Raw genomic sequence first — 6,351 nt, forward strand, 5'->3', positions numbered from 1 at the left:
CTGTAATCAATTCAATCAATTTTATATTCTTTGGTGAATCAATTAAGAAGTGGTCTTAAAAATGTCTACTCCCTTAACATCCAAAGCCCATCCATTTGATTAGATGGCTTCTTGCAGCACAAGTGCTTTAGTAAGCCTATGACTCAGATTTAAACCATGTGAGGATTCACAGTTGTTTCACAGGTGGTTTGCAATTGAATAATGTACATATAATCTTCATAGCCCCAGACAGTTACTCCAGTTTTATTTGGGCTATTGCTTTTTATTTTCCCAAACACCATCTTAGTGCAATTAAATTATAGCTTTTTATTTTCCCTATAGCTTTTTATTTTCCCAGGCACCATCTCACACCCTTTCATAGCAGAGCATACATAAAGAAAATTTGAAATCAATCATGACCCAGCTCTGTCACTGCAATCACAGTCTCACTCTTCATCGCATGTATCAAGCATCTCCTCTGTTTCTTCAGAAACAGCACCAGGCAACCAGAGATCTGGTTTCTTCAGCTGTTTGCCAGCAAGGCCTGCATGACCACAAAACCACAACACAGAAATCCGACATGCCCTGTAGCAGCATGCTTTCTGATAAAAGAACCCCATCGTGTAACCAAACATTTTTAACATTGTATATAAATTGTTTCTCTTAGTAATATGTTGTTTCACTGATTTGATAATGAGAGTATAATGCGCTTTAGAAATTACTGCAATTTTTAAATGCTTCAGAATGGACTGCAATTGAGTAAACACGTACACAGGTGTTCCTGATACAAGTATTCAGGAGGGCACTTGATTTAATTTTGCGGCATAAAAATATTTGAAAAATAAAAAATAAAAAAAACAGGGTACACAAAGAGGGGTGTAAAAAACATATTCTCTTCAGTCTTGAAAGCAAGATTTTAATATTTATAAACAAAGAACTTAATATTTTTTAGAAAAAAAGGGATATTAACAAACTCAGCCCAAGGGGCCACTCCAATATTAACAGTGAGACTAGGACTTAAAGAAACAAATCTAAATTCAGTGGAAATTTGCTTGGGACTGAGAATAGCAGGTAAGCTTTGCACAAAGAGTGGCAAATGTCTTATGCATGTTCCTGGACATGTTGCTGAAGCTGGTTTCAGGGGTTCTTTCAGGAAATGGCTGTTTGACAGCTGGTTCAATAATCTGCGAGCAACCAAACTAGCAAGACGGGAAAAGTATCTCTGCTGCAGAGTGCTTTGAAATTGGCTATGACTGTTAATTCATTAATAAAATACACACCAAAGGACTTCCCATCTCATCTTGGGGTATCTTCACAAAGGTAATGCTAAGGAATAAAAAACAGAGAATAAATCCTCTGGCAAGGGAATCTTACATGTATGCATATATGTGGATATTTATACTGTACCGTAGACATGGGTGTGTGTATATGAATGATTTATTTTACCTTCATATTATGTACAATTATGGAATTTTTCTGGTACAATTGTCTGGTCAGGATACCGCAATAATCATTATGTAGTCATATTGCACTTATTTTCAACTGTATTTTTTTAATTATTTGCTCAAAGTGTATAAAAGAGTTCCACTAAAAATGACTTTTGTCTCTATGTCCCCAGAAATTAGTGGAGTATCAGCATCTGTCAGGAACTTGTATCCAGAATAACTCTAAATATCAGATGACATTATCTTATGACATTCACTGCTATTCAACTGTACTTGTGTCCTTTAACAGTTAAAAGGAACCAAGACTTATTTGAAACAGCGGACGTCATATATCCTTCTGTCTGGGCCTGTACGAACATGCCTTCCCTCAGAAGGATACAGACAGATGACTAAGACCCAGGGCTGTTCCATAGCAATGGAGTCACTCATCACTGCAACAATGCACAGAGTTGTCAGCCTTTATTGTATTTTATTTAAGCAAAAGCATGCATCACGTCAATGAGTGTGTCTTTGATTTATTGGCGTTTTATGTCATGAATGGGAAGCACTTTGATAAACCCTTTCCAATAATCCTGGAAGCCCTCCCATTGTGGGGAACATTCATTTCAAGCACAAGAGAAATTCCAAAACCATTTCCTTTCAGCTAGATCTTCAGAGCATAGATGCTACACTCATATGGGGAGCAAGTTCTGTGCAGATAGAGATCAGCCTTGACACAGATCCGTAAGCGAAACGTCAGGGTCACTTTCATTGAACATTAAACAAATAGTCAAACAGAAATATGAGTCAGTGCCAGATAAAAAAAAATTAACATAAAAGACAGACATCCGAAAATAAAACCCGAACAATTGTCATGCCCCTTTTGACACGCCGTTGTTTGTTTTACCGACTGTCCATGAGTCTATTTCTTCCTTGTTCTCCAGACAAAATTTCTTTCTGGGGACAAAAGCACATAGTGAGTGTCCGAATCTCCTGTCACTACACGTACATTCTATTCTATCAGTGCTGTGCCTGTCTCCCTACATGCACACTAAGTCTCTCTTTGCCCAGCCACTTCAGTGGATACTGAAATCGCTCCCCACAAACTAATGATGCACTAGCAAGATATAGTAATGTCTCTTCAGATCCATTAAGTCTGTCCCCGTCTCAAACACTATACACTCTCTGCTGCTTTACTTCTCTCCAGAGAACAAATGCCCTGCTTGAACCCCTGGTTTTCCTTTTTTGCTCAAAAATCTAACAAACAAGTTTTTGAAAGATCTTCCCTCATACATCAAAGACACCAACCACGCGCTCCAACTTTTTAATGATTTCCAATTTCAGGGTACCGAATGCTACATTTTTACCATGGACATCACATCTCTGTACACCGTCATTCCCCATAATGACGGCCTTACAGCACTCAAGCACATGCTGGACAAACGCACAGTGCTTGATCCACCCACCCACACCCTGGTACGCCTTGCAGAATTGGTCCTCACACTGAACGCATTCTCTTTCAATAATCTTTTTTACCAACAGGTCAGTGGAGTTGCCATGGGCACCAGAATGGGACCCAGCTATGCCAACATTTTTGTCGGCTGGGTAGAAGAACGCTTCTTCGCTTCCTACACTGGCTATGTCCCTGACCTCTACAAACGATATATTGATGACTGCGTCGGTGCCGCCACATGCTCCAACGATCAGCTTGAGTTCTTCCTGCACCATTTCACCAACTTCCACCCGTCCCTCAAATATACGATTAACATATCTTCCACTACTCTTCCGTTTCTAGACATCCACTTGTCTATCAACTACCCCCGACTGTCCACTTCAGTTTATTACAAACCCACGGATTCACACAGCTACCTCCTGTACAGCTCATTTCACCCCAACCACACTAAAAACTCTCTTCCTTTTTCACAGTTCCTTAGGTTACGACGATTATGCAGCGACGACATCGACTTCGAGAACCAAGCCCTCGAAATGTACTCATTTTTCATCAACAGAGGATACCCCAGCAGTGTGATTGACAGGGCCCTTGCCCGAGCCAAAAACACCCCCCGGACCATCAACCCGATCAGGAACTCCCGCCGCAACAACCGCATTCCTCTGGTGCTTCCTTACCACCCTAACACACTTCCTATCCCCAGGACCATTAACCACAACTTTTCCATCCTACAGGATGATCCCTCCATTGGGGCCCTCTTTTCTGATCGCCCTATCATCTCATATCGCCGACCACCTAATCTGCGTAACCTCCTTGTTCACAGCTCCCTTGACCGCCCTCAACAACCATCCACACCTGGCACTTTCCCTTGCAACAGAGCTCGCTGTATCACCTGCAAATACACAGCCACCACCACACTCATTCAAGGCCCCTCAGGACAATTCCGGATCACCCAGACAGCATCTTGTACCTCCAGCAACCTTATTTACTGTATCTCTTGCAGTAAATGCCCAGCCATCTACATTGGAGAAACAGGAAGGAGACTCGGAGACCGTTTCAGAGAACACGTCAGGGCTGTAAAGATTAAAGATCTCTCCAAGCCCATTGTTTCTCATTTCACCTCTGACGGCCACGACCACTCTAATCTCTCCGTCTGTGTTCTCAAAGACGGTTTTCCAAACTCATACATCAGAAAGACCACCGAAACTAAAATTATTCTGCAGCTAGGATCACACCTTCTCCCTTCCCTTAACGACAGACTACTGTTCTTTTAAATTTTCTCCATTCATTGGAAGTTTCATTTCACACCTCTCTGCACCCATTCTGACTTCACACCTCTTGATTGGCCTCTCTTTCTGTCCCCTGCTCCCGCCTCTCACTCCTCCTCCCTCCCAACCTTTGTTCTCCCGCTACTTTACCTTTGCCTACTGCCCTGTCTCTCTCACACCTGAAGAAGGCTCCACGGCCGAAACGTTGTGTTCTCTTTCTTCTTTTTTTCAGCATGGAATAAACCTATTACTTGTTCCTTTGCAGCCTACGCATGCTGACGCAGCTACCCACCTGAAGTTTTTGAATTGTTGCATAACAGGATCAGACAACAGAGGCTTATTATTGTTGTTGTTGTTGTTGACAAATATGTTTTATACTAATTACTCATGTAATTCACGAGGAATTATGGGAGAAATAAGTACCTCATGGATTTACAAAGTCAGTGAACATTCCTGAATAACAGCAGTTCTTCATCTACAGTATATTTTAATAAACTAAGCTTTAATCATCCTTGCAAACATTTGTTAACATCAATCGGAAAGCATTGATGCAACAGTGAAACATGAAAAAACTAGGTAAATGCAAGAGGGTACCAAAAAGCAAGGAAAATATAAAAAAAACACACATAAGGAGAAAGTAAATTGATTAATCTTATTTTACAGGGAAAGATTCCTGTCGGTATTTATAAGGCTTTGAATCAGTTTTGAGGATTATTATTGAGGATAATAAGCACCTCAAACAATTTTCTTATAGCTAGATCTTCAGATCTTTTTCCTTATCTAGCGCAGCCCGTGGTACACACACAGGAAAATGTGAGGGAGATGCTGTAGTGAAAGAAAAAAGAGGAAAGTACGTCTTTATATCTAGCAGTGAATTGCTTTCCAGTGTTGAGTGTTAAAGTCTTCACGGTGTTACTTAAATGGGTTCCTGCAATTGTAATAATGAGTCTTCACTTTCAATTTATGAAGAACATATTTATAGATGTGGCTTACACCATACATCCTAATGCACTTATGACTTTTTTTCTACGAGACTCCTTTGCGGTTGTTTGTCCATGTACGGGATCAGACTTTTACGTAAAAAGTGGACTGCAGTGTCCCTCTTAGTCTTGACTGGAAAGTTTTATAGTGATATGAAAGGTGGACTTACTGGTGAAAAAGATCCATTTTTTTATTGCAGTACTGAAAGAATAACAATCATAAGAAAACTTATTGTAACAACAGCAGTACATGCGAATGTACTGCGTAAGAGTCCGTTCTGATTTGTGTAGATTTCATATTATGTAAAACTATGCGGAATGTAACCATTAATAAATATATATATATAAGTATCTTTGCAGTTAGTTCATTTTTACGAGCAAAAAGCAAAAAGGGCTCATTGAGAGCACCTACCAATGAGTACTCGGAGAAGGAATACAGGGGAATCTGCTTAATCTTTCACAGTGCTCTGGAGCCCATTGGAGACTTAACCGTACAGCAAAGTCTGGGGAACACTGGTTGCCCGTCTCTGCTTTCGAGGAAGAAACAGCGCTCATTCACATAATTCACAACCCTTCGGTCAATGGCAGTGTTCGGACATTTTTACTGGCTTCTGCATTTAAAAGCAAAGTTTAATGTATAATTTCTCAAAGTGGGTGTGTCGTGTGTCGTGTGTCGTGTGTGAGGGGACATACTGTATTTGGCGATGATTTAGCAGTGAAAGAGCAACATTTGAAAAGATGTCCCAGCGAAGACATTAACTTCTGACAATGTCAGGACATTCCCACAATGTATATGACTTTGTTTATAAACCTACTGGAGTTCTCTTTTAAAACTAGAAGTGCCACTGTTTGTTTTGGCATCCTGTGTCCAGCTGTATATCAGTGGAATTAACAAAGTTGAAGACTATAGCAGAGCAGAGCTCATTGCTGGTTTCTGTATTGTTAAGCAGGCCAAAGAGTAAACTGACTCCCCCATCCATCGCGGGGATACCTCCCAGCAATGCTGGTCTCCACTTACACGGCTGAGGTCAAGTACCTCATTCAAGTAATAATAATAATAATAATAATAATAATAATACTGTAACTAATTCGGGTTTCGGTACGGAATGGAGCAGGCATGGGACTCAGGGAATAGGGTTGAACACATTTATTAAATTGAACTTGAACCGGGAAAGGTACACACACAAGGACAGGGGTTACAGCACTGCACCTTCACAAACACAGACACGAAGGGAAGGGGCTGTCTCCCA

The sequence above is a fragment of the Atractosteus spatula genome, chromosome 4, assembly GCF_055471065.1.
Source record: "Atractosteus spatula isolate fAtrSpa1 chromosome 4, fAtrSpa1.hap1, whole genome shotgun sequence".
Lineage (NCBI taxonomy): Eukaryota > Metazoa > Chordata > Actinopteri > Semionotiformes > Lepisosteidae > Atractosteus > Atractosteus spatula.